The sequence below is a fragment of the Cryptomeria japonica genome, chromosome 7, assembly GCF_030272615.1.
Source record: "Cryptomeria japonica chromosome 7, Sugi_1.0, whole genome shotgun sequence".
NCBI lineage: Eukaryota > Viridiplantae > Streptophyta > Pinopsida > Cupressales > Cupressaceae > Cryptomeria > Cryptomeria japonica.
This window is the reverse complement of record NC_081411.1, coordinates 495,791,121-495,813,347: the sequence shown is the minus strand read 5'-3', so window position 1 is coordinate 495,813,347 and position 22,227 is coordinate 495,791,121.

Below are 22,227 nucleotides of genomic sequence, written 5' to 3'. Positions count from 1 at the left end.
GAACTTACCACATGCTTCTTTTCTCACATCCCTGAAAGCTTTACCTTGAATATCTAAAGGAGTGAGGTCTAACCCCATATTAGGGGGTAAAAGAGGAACATCGAGTTGCATTTCTACATTTGTTTCTATGAACATATCTTCCTCCACTTGTTCTTCATCCTACCTTACAGGTGAAAAGGGCATAAGTGATGGTGAAGGACTTCTATCTGAGTCTTCAAGATCAATGATCTTGATTCCTTTAAAAGGCTTGGTTTGCATCTTCACGGAAGGCTTTGTACTCATTATCTTTTTACCCTTTGTTCTTACTAACCTTCCACTGTCGTTCCTTCTTTCCTCTTCATCACTTGTTTCTTCTCTTGCTCTTTTATGAGAAGATTCATGAACAAGTCTCCTTTCTACTATGCCACCTGCTCTTTGAGACAAAGGAGGTTGTGATCTTGGTTGTTGTCGACCATGAACCTCTTCAAGTTTTTCCTTCTTCTCCTTCAAAATTATCTTCAATTCATCGAAATTATTCATAACAAAATTGAACTTAGCAAAAAATGGGGTAAAATCCTTTATTGGATCATAATTTGGATCCATCTTTTGAATTGCAACCCATAACTTTATGAAGATTATCCATTTTTCTTTCCTCCACTCCTGAGTCATGAGATCAAATTCATTTCTAATTATATCCTCAGGAAATTTATTCCCATGAGGCAATAGACCTCCCTTTATTCTTGTCTTGAAGATATTGTAAAATCCCTCAGGATCACTGTGTCTAGCTATGGTCACCCCCAAACGATATGAAGCAAAGAATTTATAGAAATGTTCATATCCTCCTTTTAGAATTACAAAATAAGGGATGATAGTGTAATCAGGGAAGATTGTTCCTTTTCCCCTTCCCTTTAATTCCTTGTCATGAATGCACCCTATCTACCACATTACCTTAGCAAAACCCATTCTCAAAGGAACGTTAAAAGGTAGTACATGTGGCTATCCAGAGAAACCATATATTTAGATAATAGTGCTTACAGGATAAGGGATAAAATCCCCCCAATTGTGCTCAATCCTGAGAAGTGACAACCTCTCTTTGGGCCTTACAAAATCATGTATCTCCTTGGAGATCCTCAGAGGGTTTACTATCAACCTTTGCCTCAAATTAGAAGAAAAGTTGTCAAATCTTACAAAACTATCCTCCTGCCTATCCCAAGACATATCTGTGCTCCAAAGTTGCATTGGAATCTCCTTATTATCAATTGTCTTTTTAAGGTTCATGGTACCCTCAAAGTAATCTTCATTCCTAAATAGGAACATATGCATGAGTAAGGAATACCAAAATAATTTAACACTAGCCACTTCATTTTAATATCCTGTAACCCCTCATGAATATTTTCTTCAAGGTATGGGGCGAAATCAAAGACCACTGTATAGTCCGGATGTTGAATTTGCATGGCCATGTACATGAAATCAAGTGGCATAACTGTAATTGGATTAAAACCCAATACCTAACATAGAGAGAAAAAGGTAGAATGAAAATAGGAAGCAAAAGAACCAATAGGGAATGGCTCCTCTGAGCTAGGGCCAATACGGTATGTTGTGTTCCTTGCTCTAGCCAAATACATTGGAAGTAAATTACTTTTAATGAACTTCATTTTATAGTATTCTTCTTTTAACTCATTTAGGTCTACTTGCACCAGGTTTGCAAATGGTTCATATAGGTCAATAATCTCCTGGAATTCTTCCCTTCTGATGGTCAATAAAATCTCTCCTTCATTTCCCCTAATAAACCTCGAGATAGGGTCATATATGTTTGCAATAGCCTTGAGAAGGTCAACATCCATGAAGACACCCGACACCACTAACTTACCCAGATCATACTGCCAGGGACTGGATAGTGGGGAATGCAAGTTCCTTTGTCGATACCATAATTTGAATATCTCTAATCTGGTCATTGGTATACTAACATCCGCCAAGTGGAATGCTTTATTAGTTAACCCTTCTCCTAGGGTTTTTCCACTCACAAATCTCTACCCTTGGTATCTATCATTTGTCAAGGGCTTCAATTCATCTAAGAAATCATCATAAAGATTCATTTTCATGTATTCAGCTTGCCCTAAATGTTTTCACGAGGGTGCCATCTTTTGAACTAGGTTTTTCTACTACAACTTCAAATTAAGAAAGAAAAGACTAGGGCTAACACAATATTTAAATTACAATAGTAATTTAAGAAAATTTCACTCTTCTATGTTTAGCTTCTAACCCTACAACAATTGAAATTATTTTCCTATGATTTCATGCACAATTTATAACATTAATTGTTTCAAGAATAGATGAAGGAGCTCAGACAAACTTACAATTTCAATTACACTAGAGGGATAGCGATTTTGTGTTACAAGAAATTGTCTCAGTCTTCTTCAATTGCATGAATGTCTTTTGGATTGCTACGAAATTCTTTATGAATCAAGAATAGATTTTAAGAGTACTTTTATTACTACCTGGAATGAAATGCCAATGTCTCATCCACCATTACTACTTGCACGAGGGAAACAATGGCTCTAACTTGCATTTGAAAAGTTTAAAACTTAACCGTCGATCATCTTTCAAGATGGAAAATCTTATAGACCAAACCATTCAGTCTAACATTTACCCTCCAATGTGGCAAATGGGTCCATCCTGGGCAATGATGTAGCACATCAGCACTTTTAGTGACCCCACCATCAGCTTTACTTGGCCCACCTTAGACATGTGACATCATCTCGTGATGTCATGGTCCATAATCTCCTAGCATCTCTTGATCGTGGGGTCATGAAAACTGTTGGATCTTCTCTCTGTTTACTTCCTCACTACACTGGTCACTTAACAGTGGCCGCTAACTCCCGAGCATTTCTTAGACTAGGATTAAAACATCACCACTTGATATAAGCATGTGTAGAAACATTCATTTCTTGTAACTCGAGTTTTACCTACTGGGAATCGGTAATATCAAAAATTTGAAAATTCAAACCACTAGGTCACCTATCTCTATCGAGAACATGTGGCACCATCTCAAAAATTAAAAATCTCAAACACACAATTTGGTTGTTTCTCCAAGGCAACCTGCAAAACCTTGGTTAGATGTTTGATTTGTTGTCTTTGACCATCGAATCTACATAACACATGTTAGTAGTTTGATTTTTAGTCTTTGTCATGCGTATGCGAAGATCCTGCACAAATAATTAGTACCAAAATCCAAAGCACAGATGATCTAATTTATGAAAACTATCGAAATTATAAAAAAAACTAAATATAAAATTTCAGTCCACTTTGAGAAGGCATAACTTTCTCATCCTAGCTCCGAATTACAAACCGTTTGATGCGTTGGAAAGGTATTCAAATAATCTAGAACCAAATTTTGGAAACATTAATGTTTCCAGGCACCATATTTGTCCACAAATGCACCGAAGACCCTCAAAATTGCAATTTACTAAAACATATAAAATTTTTCAAGTAAAAACTACATTTTTCACCTCTGATCTAGACTTTACACAGGCACAGAAGTTAGGACACAAGTGCAGGATGTCTAACACAGGCGCAGAATGTTTGAACACAGGCGCAAGATGTTTCAACACAGGCGCAGAATGCTTCACACAGGCGCAGGAGTGTCCAGAATGCACTGCACGGCCCTGTCTTTGAGTTTTTGACCTGCAAATCAACTTAGAAGCACTCCAAAACATAGTAAGATGGTTAGAAGGTTAGTATTCACGTCGGGTTCACCAATTAATGTAGCGTAGAATTAGGAATCATCAAAATGGTAGATCAATCAATCAAAACACAAGACATGCTAGCTCAATCAAAAGAACACTCATTGAAATGAACCTAATCCTAAAGCACATTCAATAGAGGTATGAAAACAAAGAATCTAAAAGAAAATATCATGCAAACCATATAACAATTCGGATGCTTCTTCCATGCGGTTCCATTGTTGTTCTTTCCTCTTCAATGGGTTTGTGGATCTCACCTACAAGTGCTCACACAATTGAAAGCAAAAAGCTCAAGAGTACTAGAAGCGAAAGTTCGGTAGTTTGACAGAAATTCGGGATTCATGAAGGATTCGAAGGGTTCGAAGGATTCGAAGGGATTTGATTGAAAAAAACATCCAATTTATAGAGAAATTGGATAAATGACAAGATTGGCATGATGAAATTCAAATGGAAATTGCAAATCAATATGTCAATTATGACAAATTATGCACTTTCCATGCACAATTTAATTGATTGATAATTGATGACAAATTATGACACATTTCATGTCAAATTGATTGATTATCAATTATGACAATTTCATGACAAATTGAAATGCCACTCCCATAGAATTAGGAGATGAATTAGGAGGGAAAAGGAATTAGAAATTTGAAAAATTAGGAAATTGAAATTGATGACAAATTAGGAATTAGAAATTGATAGAAAATTAGAATTTAGTGAATTAATCAATAATTTTTCATTTATTAATTAATTCACTCACAAAGAGGAATAATTAGCCAATTAAATGAAGATTTAATTGTAATGAGGAATCTTAGGATTAATAAATAATTTAGTAATCCTAGAGGAAGAAATGGAAAATTAGGTTAAAAGACTAAATCATAAAACCCTAGAAGACGAATTAGAAATGCAAAAATGACAATTAGGTCTTGATTGAAGATAATTAATGTCATGATTTCAAATTGATAAATGACTAATGCGACAAAATGATTTGATTGATGAATGCGCCAATTGACGAGGAACAATGACAAATTGATCCAAATTGACATAATTGAGACAGACAACGATCGATGACAAATCGATCGTTAAAATGACAAGATTGAAGGATTGATGATAAATCGACAAGATTGATAAGAGGACAATGATCGATGACAAATTGATCGCAAGATTGACAGGATTGAAAAGAGGACAAAACCCTAATTAGGATTGACGATGTCCAAAATGATGACAAATAAGCATGCTCATTGATGCAATAAGATAAAATCGATCAAAATCATGACTGGATAATGTTGTCGACAAGACCAAATTTGAGGACGAGATGATTGAAGAATGTAGAAGAACGACTCGATGTTCGCAAATGATAAAGACCAAGTGCGAATCATAGGAGAAATGTTAATGCGATGCAAAAACCTAAAATGAGGCAATGCGCAAATGTTAAAGTATGATTCCGCAAGTGTTGACCATTTTTGGGTGTCTACATTTTGCCCCTCTTTGAGACAATGCGATTTTAAGCATTGTTTCAAAGAACAATAACTAAAAATGCCCCTTGTCGACAAGACCAAATTTGAGGACGAGATGATTGAAGAATGTAGAAGAATGACTCGATGTTCACAAATGATAAAGACCAAGTGCGAATCATAGGAGAAATGTTAATGCGACGCAAAAACCTAAAATGAGGCAATGCGCAAATGTTAAAGTATGATTCCGCAAGCGTTGACCATTTTTGGGTGTCTACATTTTGCCGCTCTTTGAGACAATGCGATTTTAAGCGTTGTTTCAAAGAACAATAACTAAAAATGCCCCAGACAATAATAATGACATATGCATGCCCCCTCGAGGAATTGGCCGAAAACATGCGGAAAAGAGGCCAATTGATCGATAAAAATGATAGGATCGAATGGACTGACAATCGGATATTAGATGCATGAAGGACAAGCAATTTAATGTGCACAAGACCACGACCAACATAAGATGGAGAGGATGCACGTCCATCTATGCAATGACAAAGAGCTATAAATGGGACCAAGAGGGTGAAAAATGCTCATTTTGACTAGCTAAAGAGGAGAATTTGTTGCTCTGGACAAGAAAACTTGTAGAGAGATGGCGAACATTCCAAGGGCAGATCACCTCGGAGAACGTGTATGCACATTCAGACGATCGGACGACGCAGGAGCAGCAGTATGTATCTCGAAAACCCATGTGTTGAATTTCATGAATTTGATGCATTTGCGGGACATTGCGGGGACGAGGAGGACAGAGGGAGCACCCAGTGACAGAGGCACGTACTCCTTATGACAGACAGTGGACATTATGTAGTTTGACATTTTGCAGTCAGCCTGCGGGCCATACTTAGGAAAAAATAGTCCGATTTTGTACTCTGACATTATTATGATATGTGATATGATATACATCGATATGATGGATGCAATATATTATGACTTATGTTTTTTGCATGTATGGATGACTTATGCACTTTGTATGAACATGTATGGATGTATTTTTATGTATTTTTTATGGATTTATGAAATGAAATGGATAAAATGCTTGATGTAATATGTGTGATGGAATGCAAATGTACTAACCAAATGAATGCAGGATGCAGCACATGTGCTTGGATATCGGAGCACTAGACCGAACTGACTATCCGACCAGATGGAAGAAATGTTAGTAAGAAGAAATGAGATAGAAGACAGTTAGAGATGATGAAAATTTTGCTTTCAGTAATGCACTTTGTAGGTGAGAACCTTTATTTTTATTTAGCAAAATGGATGCGTAGCATCATGGCATTGAAGGCCAGAGCTAAAATGCAACCCGATTTGCATAAGACAGACACAGCATAAACAAACGACAATCACAATCAAAAAAGAAAAGGATCATGAGCCATCCCGGTCACTCTAAATCACTCAGTGACATCATCGAGCAACATAGGAACATGATCGAAGACAAATCAATAAAAAGATAAGATGCGCAAATTCAAACAAACAAACAAACATCTTGATCTTCATTGTCAAAAGTGGAACGTGCTGATAGGACGATCATGCTGTCTGGTTTCAGGAAATGTGGTACCCCGTCTAAGACAGGACACAGTCTGGTTTTGAGTATACCACACCCTGTATAAGACCCATGATAATGTGACAAGGACAAATGATTTTTAATGCGGATATTCGATTGATAAGACAATTTGGATCAGTTTGAATGCTTGGTTTGAGTTGAAAAAGTTCATCTGGTAATGTGTGATTTCATTAAAGCACAGTGTTTGATTGCGAGTCGTTGGATGTATACTCAGTGAGCTATTAATGCACAAAGGGAATATTTTATTGCAAAAATGCATGTTTTTGGTTTTTGGAGTTTTACAATTTTTTTTTTGTTGTTCATTTTTTTTTTTCAGGACTTTATTTGATTTTTATGGATTTTTTTCAGGACATTATTTGATTTTTATGGATTTTTTCAGGACATTTTTCAATTTTGATGACTTTTTTCATGACATTTTTCAAATTTTAAGGCTTTTTTTCAGGACATTTTTCAATATTTTATGACTTTTTTCAAATTTTGCCCCCAGTGTCTAGCAAGGCAAGGAATATGACAGGTGAATAAATAGGCTTGCTGAAATGATGGTGGATAGAGGGAAGACAAAGGCCTTTTATCATGGAGACAATATGGATGCAATTTCCAAGGGCTATTGCGTGATGGGACAAGAGACTGGATATGACAATGTAAAGTAGTGGCATGGCATGAGGGACATGTCAAGAGGTTTTTGAAACCATGTTTAAATTTTGTGTCCTTATGTCAGATCAAGATCAAGGAATGAAAAAGAATGTATGGATAGTGATAAGAGATGGATAGGATAAGCAAGACCAAGAATGGATAAAGGACATGGACTGAAGGTCGGGATAGGATACATGATGGTGGCAGAAAGTCGCAATAAGCTAGGGAATATGGATGAAAGGTGATAATAAGCAAATGGATAAATGACCAAAAGCTATGATGGACTAAAAGCTGCAAACAAGATGTGTGATGCTCATGATGATCGTCAACCTTGTCAAGATCAAAGGTGGAAAGAGGAAATTGGACATGAGGGACAATAGGATATGAAGGGTAATGACAGGGGTTTGATAGGATAATGGAACAATGAAGGACAAAAGGATATGGAGGAGGAAACCTGCCCCCAAGTGTGGTGTGCAAGAAGTTCATAAATTACGCATGACGCCTGTTTGCCAGGTTTTCATCATGGTACTTGCCCAAAGCGCCCGTTTGCCAGGTTTTCACCAATGGACGAATTATTTTTTCTTGACTTTTTTCTTCTTTTTCTTTTTTTACTTTTTTCTTTTTTTCAATTTTTTTCTTTTTTTTGATTTTTTTGGATTTTGACTTTTTCAGAAGAAGACGGACACATGATAGGGAATGGAAGAAGGACTCAAGCGTCTTTTTATTTGGATAGTAGCCTTGAAAAAAATGGACCATGACCTTTAAAAGTATGCTCAAAGACATTGGTGGGATGAGGACATGGAATATGAGATGAAACTAAGGCAAGGATTTATGCAAAGGATTGAATCAAAGGGATCGAAGGATGGAAAATATGCATTGCATAATGGATAGGGTATTGGAAGAATTGGGCTTTAGTGGATGGAAATGAAGGCAAGATCAACATTGGCACACACCTTAAGGGGTGATGGACTGATGGAGGAAAAATGGACTTCAGATTGTGAGATTTGGATGGAGGAATAGCTTGGGATTTTGGGACATAAGGGCCCAAAATGGATGAAGAAGGCGGTGGAGGAACAAATTTGAGAGGTTTGGATGGAGGAATAGCAACTTTGGATGCCAAGTTGGATATTTCTTTAGGCTTTTGTGCTTCAAGGAGCTTCTTAGGGATCCACATGGTTTTTGATTTTTCATGCTTTTGTGGTTCCTTGGAGTTCATTGCTTGCACAAGGGATTTAGGAACCCATATATATTTTGACCTTGCTTTATTTTGCTCAGTGGGCCTTTGTGGCCTTTTTGATTTTTCTTTTTCTTTATAGATCAATTTGTTCTTTGTTTTGACATGTCAATTATATTGGACATGTTGATCCTTGAATACATGTGGATTTCTAGACTTACGACTTTTATGCTTGGCATCCAAATTGCTTGGAGGGGGAAAGGAATGCATGGATGGATATGAATGAAATGGAGGCATGTGGGATGGATGGAAGGTTCTCCAAGATGTGTGCCTTTGCTGATGTTGCATAGGAGATGGAGGGATATAGGGACCTAGAATGGATGGAAGCGATGATGGGGAAGGTGGGCATTTGGATTTTGACTTTGAAGGGATACCAACGCCTTGAGTGTGAGCTCTGTAGCCATGACCATTAGTATACTCTTTGATATGGAAGGGTTCTTGCTTGTGAAGGTCCACTCCTTTGCCTTTATGAATATCTTGACTTGTAGGATACTCTTTTCTTTGGGAAGAAGATGCGAGTCCATTATGAGGTGGATGTGATATGAGAGAAATAATTAGATCTTGAAGTGGATCGGATTGCACCAAAGTGGAAGAACCCATTATGCATGTAGGGGGTTCATGAACATCTTGCACTGACACGTTAGAATCATGAGGGGTATCAGGATCATGAGGGGGACTAGGAGTGTGTAGTGGACATGGCTCAATGACAGGCTCTTCAAGAGATAGAATGGGGGGAATAACGGGATCATCAAAAGAACTAAGACCTTGGAGTGGATATGCGGGATTAGGACGTGGAGATGGAGGGACAAGTGGATCTTGTGGAGGATCTAAAGGAATGATTTGATCTTGACAAGGAGGAAGATCATTGGAATCTTCTTTAAAGGTACTTTGCTCTTGACTTTCAATGGGATCATCGGAAAGAATGGAAGGGATATCTTGATCTTTCTGAGGAAGTGGAATATCAATGGGATTTGAAAGGACATTGTGTTCATGAAATGGAAGGGGATCATTTGGGATTGGATGAACTGGGATATCTTGATCTTGCTCGAGGAATGGAGTGTCAATAGGACTTTGGATATGATGGACAAGAATAGGAGAATCATCACGAGTTTCTGGGAAGATGGGGTCCTGGTCCACAATTGGATGGGATGATAAGTTTTCAGGATCTTGATCTTGATTTTCTTTAGGACTCATTTCTTCGTGCTCTAAATTATCCTCTTGACATGGGGTTGGACTTTGGATATGCCTGGGGGATTCTGACAAGGAATCAATGCTTTGGCATGAAGGAAATGCACTTTGAACATTTGTGATGGGTTCTGGCAAGGAATCAATGCTTGAACATGAGGAAGAGGGACTTTGAATGGGGTCCTCTAAAACAGGTAATGGCAATAAAGTGTATGGTGGCCTTGGGTCTTGTATCTCTGAAACATGGAAAGGATGTGCATCATGAATTGGATTATCATGGCAATCAATTATGGATAGCCCCTGGGTAATTGCATCCTCGGGTGTATTGTTTGATGAGGACAATATGGAAGGTTCTTTTAAAACTTCTAAAGGTGTAGGGATAGATGCCACTAGAGATTCAATTTATTTATGGGGGGATGAGGCATTGCTAGACATAAGTGTATTATCTTTATCTTCCTCAAAAGACTCACTTAGTCGTTTCCTTAAGAGCATTGCAATAAGGCCACCTTTCTTTCGAGGTTTTGACATAGTTGGACTTGGAATTTGAACTTGTTTTTGATTTGATGTCATGTTTTGATTTCGAACTAAATGTTGATCAAATTGGTTTGACATGTTTGAAACTTGGTTTGGTGTGTGTTGCAACCTTTGTTTTTGAATGTTTGGTCGTGGTTGTTGACATTGATATGTTGATTGAACTTGAACTTGTTGATATTCCACCATCGGTTGGACTATTTGTGGACATTGTATAGTTGGTTGGACATATTGTTGAAATTGGACCATTGGTTGTGTTGGTTGCATATGTTGGACCATTGGTTGCGATGGTTGCAAATGTTGGACCATTGGTTGTGTTGGTTGCATATGTTGGACCATTGGTTGTGTTGGTTGAAAATCTGATTGATAGTAAACACCTTGTTCTTGTTGTGGAGGCACATAATGTTGAAATTGATGTTGTCTCCTTTCTTGTAATTTTTTCATCATCTCTATTTGTGAGAGGAGAGCTGGTATGTCTGATCGTTCAAGAAGAGATCTTACATCAATTGGCTCAAACTTTGGATTTTGACTTGGAAATTTTTGAAACATTTTGGACATTTGAGATCTAATCTTCTCACTGTTTTTCACTTTTTGCTCCAATATCTCCTTTTCTTGAGCTAGTTTCTCCTCTAGTTTTTGTATTTGGAGACTTGTTTCATCATGATAAGTTTGATTGATATTGCCTTGTTGTTGGGTTGGATAGAATTGTGATTGCATTGTTGGTTGATATGTCAAACTTTGTTGCATCATTGGTGCTTGGAACCTTGTTTCAATAGACATGTCACTTATGCAAATGCAATATTTTTGGAATTTTTTCAAGGATAATGTATGATATGCAACTAAATGCAAACTAAATAAATGAGAATGCAATCTATGTTTTTGGTTGTTTTTGAAGATTTTGACAAACTTTTTGAAATGCAAATCTAAGAGAGGAAACTTAGGAAATTGAAATGATGTCTAAACCTCAAAGGACAAAAGGACTTAACAGACAAAGGACAAGATGACAATGTCTCCCCTATATGCTTGGATACTAAGCTAGGTTTGACGAAATGATATTGATGACAAAAAGGACAAAAGACTTGATAAGGTCTAGACTTCTTAACAATGACTTAGGGTTTATCAAAGATTTGGATTGCTCAAGTATGACAAGACCTAGGTTTGATACTATATGCAAAAGGATAATTAATATGCAAATGATCTTAATATGATATGATAATGACTTAGGCTTAATGAAGAGACTTAAGGTATGCAAATATAAGTGTATGACAATGGTATGAATTTAATGCAAGAGGACATATGCAAGTGGATGACTCTTATTGATATGCAAAAGAGTATGACTTAGATGAAACCTAACCTTGATACTTGACAATGACTTTGCAACATGCAACCTAGGATGAACCTTAATCCAAGTGACATGAATGTTGAGACAAATTTTTGAACAATGTTTGATAACCATGTTGGAAGATGATCTTTGAATCTTGTTGAATTTTTGTTGGATGAATGTCTCTTGTGTTTAATCTTGTTTTGATCAATGTGTTTTGCTTTTGAAATGGGATAACATTCAACTTTTGACAATCAAATAATACAAGATGTTACAACTTAGACTCAAGACAATCATGCTCATTTCCACATTTCTTATGGTAGGCAAGGACATTAGGTACTTGAGAGGTAGACTCATTATGAGATTCAAGGAGAATACATAGGTGCTTGACCCCACGGGCTCCCCTCCACGGCACTCACTTCTTAGGGCAGCCAAGCATCAATCCCCATGGAATCTCCCCATGGCGAACTTAGTATCTCTTCCAAGTATCCGAATTTGTCCTTCTCAAGCAACTAGAAGGGTTTTTGGCCTCTAAAAACAAGGTGTTTAGTAAGGATTTCTGTTAAGCATTACTCCTTGATGTCATGCAAGCATGATTGAGACATTAAGCCCATCAAGATACCAAGCAAATGTAGTCGCGCAAGCGCGATTTAGACCAAGAGGCCCTACTTAGATGTTGATATGAGAAAGAGTTCAAGGGGCATCACTTCCCAAGTAACTGCAATTCCCACGTAACACTTCCTTCAAAGCTTTCGCTCATCGGGTATTTTTTTTATAGTGAGTTACAATGCCAAGGAATTCTAGCCGTACTCACTTTGGGTCGTCCCCTTCTCACGATTATCACTTGCTTGCTAAAGCAAAGTGGTCGGGAAGGCAGGCCCTCTAATGGAGACAAACAATCAACAACACAAGCATGGTATCGAAGATCTGGATTTCTGATCACCCTTTGAAGGATGAGAGCATACTCTCCTACTCCAATGTCATACTTAACAAACAAAGCAAACAAAGGTTCATTTCCTCCTATTTATAAATCACTAAATGCCTAATTAAAAATCTCAAACACACAATTTGGTTGTTTCTCCAAGGCAACCTGCAAAACCTTGGTTAGATGTTTGATTTGTTGTCTTTGACCATCGAATCTACATAACACATGTTAGTAGTTTGATTTTTAGTCTTTGTCATGCGTATGCGAAGATCCTGCACAAATAATTAGTACCAAAATCCAAAGCACAGATGATCTAATTTATGAAAACTATCGAAATTATAAAAAAAACTAAATATAAAATTTCAGTCCACTTTGAGAAGGCATAACTTTCTCATCCTAGCTCCGAATTACAAACCGTTTGATGCGTTGGAAAGGTATTCAAATAATCTAGAACCAAATTTTGGAAACATCAATGTTTCCGGGCACCATATTTGTCCACAAATGCACCGAAGACCCTCAAAATTGCAATTTACTAAAACATATAAAATTTTTCAAGTAAAAACTACATTTTTCACCTCTGATCTAGACTTTACACAGGCACAAAAGTTAGGACACAAGCGTAGGATGTCTAACACAGGCACAAAATGTTTGAACACAGGCGCAAGATGTTTCAACATAGGCGCAGAATGCTTCACACAGGCACAGGAGTGTCCAGAATGCACTGCACGGCCCTGTCTTTGAGTTTTTGACCTGCAAATCAACTTAGAAGCACTCCAAAACATAGTAAGATGGTTAGAAGGTTAGTATTCACGTCGGGTTCACCAATTAATGTAGCATAGAATTAGGAATCATCAAAATGGTAGATCAATCAATCAAAACACAAGACATGCTAGCTCAATCAAAAGAACACTCATTGAAATGAACCTAATCCTAAAGCACATTCAATAGAGGTATGAAAACAAAGCATCTAAAAGAAAATATCATGCAAACCATATAACAATTCGGATGCTTCTTCCATGCGGTTCCATTGTTGTTCTTTCCTCTTCAATGGGTTTGTGGATCTCACCTACAAGTGCTCACACAATTGAAAGCAAAAAGCTCAAGAGTACTAGAAGCAAAAGTTCAGTAGTTTGACAGAAATTCGGGATTCATGAAGGATTCGAAGGGTTCAAAGGATTCGAAGGGATTTGATTGAAAAAAACATCCAATTTATAGAGAAATTGGATAAATGACAAGATTGGCATGATGCAATTCAAATGGAAATTGCAAATCAATATGTCAATTATGACAAATTATGCACTTTCCATGCACAATTTAATTGATTGATAATTGATGACAAATTATGACACATTTCATGTCAAATTGATTGATTATCAATTATGACAATTTCATGACAAATTGAAATGCCACTCCCATAGAATTAGGAGATGAATTAGGAGGGAAAAGGAATTAGAAATTTGAAAAATTAGGAAATTGAAATTGATGACAAATTAGGAATTAGAAATTGATAGAAAATTAGAATTTAGTGAATTAATCAATAATTTTTCATATATTAATTAATTCACTCACAAAGAGGAATAATTAGCCAATTAAATGAAGATTTAATTGTAATTAGGAAACTTAGGATTAATAAATAATTTAGTAATCCTAGAGGAAGAAATGGAAAATTAGGTTAAATGACTAAATCATAAAACCCTAGAAGACGAATTAGAAATGCAAAAATGACAATTAGGTCTTGATTGAAGATAATTAATGTCATGATTTCGAATTGATAAATGACTAATGCGACAAAATGATTTGATTGATGAATGCGCCAATTGACGAGGAACAATGACAAATTGATCCAAATTGACATAATTGAGACAGACAACGATCGATGACAAATCGATCGTTAAAATGACAAGATTGAAGGATTGATGATAAGTTGACAAGATTGATAAGAGGACAACAATCGATGACAAATTGATCGCAAGATTGACAGGATTGAAAAGAGGACAAAACCCTAATTAGGATTGATGATGTCCAAAATGATGACAAATAAGCATGCTCATTGATGCAATAAGATAAAATGGATCAAAATCATGACTGGATAATGTTGTCGACAAGACCAAATTTGAGGACGAGATGATTGAAGAATGTAGAAGAATGACTCGATGTTCGCAAATGATAAATACCAAGTGCGAATCATAGGAGAAATGTTAATGCGACGCAAAAACCTAAAATGAGGCAATGCACAAATGTTAAAGTATGATTCTGCAAGCGTTGACCATTTTTGGGTGTCTACAGTTCTATACCTACTGATGTGTGAATTGAGTTGTGTAGGATATTAATCCATGTGACCATGAAATTACACAGGAGTACTGGGGCCAAACCTATGTGCAATAGTGAAGCCATTGTTTGTCTATTTGGAGAGACAATGCCTTGTTTTTAATGTGTTTATTTACGTATAAGTGAATGCTTGAGTGTATGCTCAATTTGTTATTGTTAATTTATCTCTCCTTGAAAAGGACATGTCCAAGTGTAAATTATGATGTGTTGTATTTTATGGTGTCACTTGACACTTGTGATGTGTTGTGAGCTAGCATATGACATGTCCTTGAGAGGGAATTGTGAAAGCCTATGCATTTTTCAAATCTCATGTAGTTTTCCCAAAAGACCCCCTAGTTAGAGAGCCTTTGGATTGGTTAAATCAAGGTTGACCCATAGGTAAAATTTAGGTGGGTTTTTGGGGGATCAAACTAACTCCTATAGTTGTGGTTAAGTCACTTTTGAAGGCCCACTTAATATACCTATGGGTAAGGGATATTTTTGGCCATAGAACCACCCACATGTGATTGTCAAGTCACTTCAAAAGTGAGATTTTCTAGATGGATGAAAATTGGCTTTTAGAAGATTGACTCTTGGTAAAGCAACATATTCTAGTGTTTGGATGCACTTCCCCACCTTACACCTACCTTTTCGGTTTCCACTTTTAGAAACCTTGTAAGAAGGTTGGGAAGACCAACCTATGAGATCTCACATCATTTCCAAGGAAGTTGTAAAATGTGAGGAGAGTCTACTTACATGAATAAATTCAAACTTAGATTTTTATCATCCACTCTCCAATCTTGGAGACTAAGAGTTGTGTAGGAATTCTGCATAGAGAGAAGGAAATTTTGTCTAAGTGAGGAGACTTATTGATGCATGCTTTTTGGGCTTGGTTGGGGAAATTAGAAGCTATTCTTCAACCCACAATCCATAGCAGGAGTTGAAGGTTGGTGCATTGTCACCCATAGGATTAAGATGCATAATCTTGTATTTTATGTGAAAATATGAATGTGAATATATGTGTTTAAGTATGTTTTAGAATTTTTATGTTATTATGAATTAGGTTGATTTGCTATTTATTTTCATATGGCTTTCATTTGATTTGTTTTTTATGCGAGTCAAGACCAAACTCACCCTTGGGAGGGCAGAGTAGTCTTGGGGTGAAGGGAGTATGATAGTCATAGGGTGTAGAGTCTCTCTTCTAGGAAGAGAGGAAAAAAAAGGATCTGGGATCCTTGCTGCAATGTATTTTTGTAAATTTGGGGTTCATAAGGGGAGGATTTGGCATGTTGCCTTTTGAGGTCATAAGGGTTTTGTGTTGGGTCATGAGAGACCAATTGAGAGAGAGAGAGAGAGAGAGAGAGAGAGAGAGAGAGAGAGAGAGGAAATTGTTGTTTATGATGAAATTGATGGAAAATGTTATGAGATAATTTGTTAGCTCATTTCTTGTTAGAAATTTGGAGGAATTGATTATGTGTTGCATTGATGTTTGTCATTGATGGCAACACTAGAAACAACAGCTACACTAGCTACTTTAGTTGTTTACCAGTATCTAGTTGGTCCCGGTAGGATGGTTGGTTTCTAGTTGGATTAGATCATGATGATCTGTTATGCTCCAATATGTCTTGGCTTATTCATGCTACTCAGATTCATGTTCAGTCAGTTGGTTTTTATTTGGTGATCGGATGCTATCATGTATGCTGGCAAGCTTGGTTTGTTGTTTTGATGAGGGTTTCACCGGCAGGGTATTGTTGAAAATCTTTGATGTTATGCATATGTGGTGTTGGTGTGGCTTCTAGTAGAGATTCAGGATGTTGATGGTGTTCATGTTCGAGACTTGGTTGATTGGGATCATTGCTTTAGCATGTGTGGACCTAAATTAGGTCCTGGTTTATCTAGGTTATGGACCAATTTATGTAACATGTTGGAGGATGTTCCTAATGCGTTATCGGTGGGATTTAAGGATTGGTTTACATTTTTTTCAGCCTAAGACGACTTGGTTGATCATTTGATTATGGGTTTATGTTATAAATTTATTGTATTATCTTTTAGGTTGCCAACCTAATTGTTTAGGTCCTGGGTTGGTATAAATATGATGTAAGATCTCATTGTAGATCATATGAGAGGATAAAAAGGATGTATAGGAGCGAATAATATTGTAATCATACATACAGAGGACTTGGTCAATCATTGGTGATTGAGTTGGATTTATGGAAGAGTTTTTAGGCCTCTGGTATTGAGCTTAATCAGAATTGTACTCAGGCATGGGGGATGTTATACTTGCAATTCAATCTTCATTTCGGATTATTGTCTGATGTTTTATGTAGTCAGTAAGACTCCTTTTGTGATAAGCGGTTTGCTCTAGGATGTTGGCCTTCCTGCATGTGCAGGACCCTTATTGTAATATTTATTCATCTGATCAATGGATAGATATTGTGGGTCTCCAATCCCACCATGGTTTTTCCTCTTTGAGGATTTCCATGTATAAATATATGGTGTTATGGTGTTCATCTTTGTGATTACATTGTTTCTTATTGGTATATGCTTTTATGTTTACCAGTTTATAAGTTGTTATAATAATAAGGTTAAATTTCTCCATTCTGGTAGAACACTGATTCACCCCCCCCTCTTAGTGTTATTGGTTTCCAACAATTGGTATCACAACCAGCTGCCTTGGAGGAAGTTTTCAGAATCTATGGAGATCAGTTTAAGGAAGAAACTTCAAATAGCACTTGAAGACTATGATCCTGAAAGACTGAAGAACATGAAGATGCAAGATGAGTTGAGATCTACAAAGAAATTCATTTTTACCCTGTAGTAGAGGTTATCAACTGCCCAAGCTAGAAGGGAGGAACTTTTACAAAATCAGGATGATGAAGAGAAGGAACAATTTCAGAAGCTAAGTCAGGAGAATATGGTCATGAGGAATGAAATGTAAGCCCTAACTATGAGGATGTCAAAGGAGATTGAAGACCAAAAGAAGAAGGCATAAAATCTTTCTATATCTTTGAAAGACAGATCTGAGGAATGTATTAGGTTGGTTCATGAGAATGATATGTTGAGAACTGAATTGGTGCAATCACAGAAAAATGAGCAAGAATTGGAAAGAATGGTAACAATATTAGGAGATGATATGACTATTGCAAGTGAATATAAAGATAAGTTCATGGTTATTTATGCTAAGCTTGATGAATTACTGAAGGATTAGAGGGACACTGGAGACACTAGAGGTCTTGGATTTGAGCATGGAGAAAGCTCTGATACTGCAAATGAAGATCAGAAGGTCAACCAGAATCAGAGGTCACTGGTAAGGAATCCCAATGTATATAAATTTAATGGTAGATGCTTTGTTTGTAATATATTTGGTCATATGGATAGAAATTGTAGAAATAGAGAAAATCAGAATAATAATGTAGTTCCCGATGAGTGTTCAAATTGTAAGAAGTATGGTCATAGGACAAAAGATTGTAAAATGAATTTAAAACATCATGCATTTGGAAGGTTTGGACATATGGCTAATCAATGCAAGTCAAGGAATGATCAAGGTTACAATAAATAAATTCACAGGAACAATATTACTTTTATGCATGCAATAAAGTGGGACATATTGCTAATTTTGTAGAAGCAAGGACCCACCGGTAGGAAGTGATAAATATAGTGAGAAGGGAAAGAATAAGGTTGATGACACTCAGAAGGAGAATGAGAAGAAGTCATTTATGAAGTATGAGTCTCCATCGACAAAATCAATTGCCCCAGATGTTCATTTGGTTGAAGGATATAACTCGGTTACTCAACCAGTAGAGAAGATTGTTCCTGCACTGGAAGGAAACTCATCTGGAAACTAAGGCATTCACCTTAGGGGGAGGCAAATTGATGACAAATCTTGCATTTCCCCTGGTAGTGGTCTGAAAGCCTATTTTGGATCTTTGGAAGTCAGTTTGGAGGTTAACTAGCAAAGATTTGTTGGATCTTGGATCTAGTTTGGTTCACTGGTAAGTTAGTTTATTAGTTATGGTTTGGTCATACATCGACATTTAAATATTTAAGAATCTTAAGTAGTAAATGTTATATCAAGAGATGATTTTATTGGCAAGTTTGATCATAAATATGATGAGGGAATATTTCTTGGTTTAATGAAAGCAAAGCATATAGATGTTATAACAAAATATTGTAGAGAATTATGGAGAGTGCTAATGCCAATGTGGATGAGAAGAATAGAAGTCAAATCAGAGTTTATGAGCAAGAACCAACAGTTGAAATGGTCTTAACTGAACTGGTAACACCTTTACCGAAACAAAATGTTGAACTAGTTACTCTGACAGTATCGAAAAATTCAACAGTAACTGAAGAACAAGAAAGAGGAGCAGAGAGTCGGAAGATTTCTAGGTATGTAAGGATGAAACATTCAGAAGATCAAATCATTGGGGATAAGGACAATGAAGTGATGTCAAGAAGAAGGTTGGCAATTGATGAGGTATGCTTAATTTCTTTAATTGTACCGGCATCATTTATTGAAGCTTGTAAGGATGAATGTCGGATGAAAGCTATGGAAGAGGAATTGGATTAGTTAGATGAGGACAATACATGTAATTAGATGTTATTGGAACTTGGCTTGATTGGTTTGAAATGGATATTCTCATGAGGAAAGAATTGATTATGTTTAATCCTTGCTCTGGTAGCTAGGATTTTTAGATATTTTCAAGGATTATTTGGTATGATTTTTTGTTTTATGATGACTTTAAACTTTGAGCATGTTCAGATGTGGATTGGGATAGAGATACAGGTAACCAGATAGGCTCATCTAGTGGATCTTTCTTTCTTGGGAAGAAGTTGGTTTCATGGATCAACAAGAAACAATCATGTACTTCTTTATCTACTATTGAAGCTAAGTATGTTGTTGCTACTACTAACTGTACATGAGTTCTATGGATGAAGCATATGATGAAGGATATAAGGCTAGATTGTAATGTACTGCTAGCTATTTATTATAATAACTTTGCTGCTATTGTCATCTAGTATTTCTATCAAGTATAATTTTCTGAAAGAGTAGGTGGAAGCAAATGAGGTCTGATTGGTTTGAGGAATCATTTAAGCATTTGAGTGATAGGTTGAGGTTTTCTACCCCTCCGGTAGAGACCTGGTGATGCTATTTTGAATCTGTCTGGTATGCATTATCAGAGATATTATTTATTCTGAATTGATGTGGTGATGCTACTATTCTAGGGGAGTAGCTAGATTTGTGATTCAGTGGTTTATGTTTCTGCTTTGATATTTATGTCAGATTTCTAGCATCGATGTCAAAGGGGGAGAGATATTCATATTAAAAACATAAGGAGTTATATACATTAAGGGGAGAGATACTTATGTGTAATATAGAGCTTAAAAAAGATATCAGTCTAAGGAGGAGATTATTGGAGGAACAGTATTTCAGAATGGTTGTATCCCATTGGGGGAGTTTGGTTCAGGTCTATGGATGGTTAATTGGTACAGAGATATTTTGCTCAAAACTTCATTGTCATATCATGTTATGGGATATTTTTGGTTGTCTTTCATTGGGGGAGACTTGTTTGTCATTTCTCACTTGGATGTTTTTCACATCTAGTGTTGTGATAAATGCCAAAGGGGGAGATTTATGATGAAATTGATGGACAATGTTATGAGAGCATTTGTTAGCTCATTTCTATGGTAGATCTCCCCTTGATATTTGGTCCATCTTCACCCCTAATTTAAAATGTCACTTTGATGACTATGTGTTAAGCTTGGGTTGGGAATTTTGTTTTGAATGCCTTCCCAATGAAATCTGGAAAATGTATGTGTGTAACCTGTTTGGTATCTAGTTCTCCCAAGCTTGGGGTGGCCTCTTATAGGCCTAGGTTGGGAGGTGAGCCTCCATGGTCACAACCAAAGGAATTTGTATTTACAGGTTTTCTTATTGGATGTAGGAGAAAGAAAAAATGAAAGATATCTATGTGGTAGATTGCAGAGTGTTTTTCCTAAGTTTGCATCTACATGTATTTCAGATTGTGCATCATATATGTGTTATGAGAAATCTGAAAAAAAAAATTGTAATAAGACTATTGTATTTACTTTTATTTGAATTAAAAAAAGGAGACTTTTGAATGTTTTGTACTACTATTAAAATGATGTTGTATTTGAAAGTAGAAAGAAAGAAAATAAAGAAAGTTATTTTTTTCCCTCTTCTCTACCTTTGTATTTCTTTTTGAAAATATTACAAACTGAAAAAAAATGAAGGCTATCTCATATTTGTATTTCCTAAATAGTATGATTATTTATTTATGAATATAGTTCTTTTAAAAAGTTGCATTTAGCCATTAGCCATAAAGTTAGTAAAGCAATGAAAAATTAGAATTTCTAGTTGTTCTATCTATTTAAGTTAGTATGCATTTGGAAAAGAAAAGTTACAGCATTGCATTTAAATAGATTTAGATTTATTTATATTTTGTTTGTGTGTTTAAATCGGTTTATTAGTAACATAAGAGTTCAGTTTTAAACACTACATTAACATTTCTAATATTATCTTGCAACTAGTAAATCAAGATATAGAAAAAAAAAAAAACATAATAGAAGTAATACTTCACTATAGGGTTTTGTTTAAGGCAATATGTGTGTGTTTATTTAATTCAAAATCCTCCATTATAACAATTTGGAACAACTAATTTTAATCTCAGAAGCAAATAAATCATAATGTTTATGCATTGTTATCATCACACACACACACACACACACACACACACACACACACACACACACATATAGTTCAAAGAAACAAACTGATTTATTTTAAACCATAGTAGAAACTGTGTATCTGATATACATATCAGATTGTACATTCATCTATGCCTTTATAGGTAAATATATATTTATATATATAATATATATACATAAATATATATATAAATATATTTACATTTATACCTAACTTGAAAACTCAGTATATTTATATATACTGCTATATATATTTATACTGCGACGAGTGGGCCACAACCCCACTGTGTGGGCCACTACACACACGGTGTGGGACACAGCACACATAGTGGCACCACCCCCACATCCCTCATGCCCTACCTTTGCCACTGCTCGCTAATGGACCCTCAACGTCATCAACGAGGCTCGGCCTTACAAAAACAATAAGGAACAATGGCAGTTGGGGTAAAGTTTGCCCTTCCCTATATTCAATCCAAAAAAAAATACAAAAGCCCTAACGTCAGTTACGGCTAAATAATAAAAGAGGGGGATATTTTAAAAGAGATAAAAAGTGGGGAAACCCTAATAAGAATAT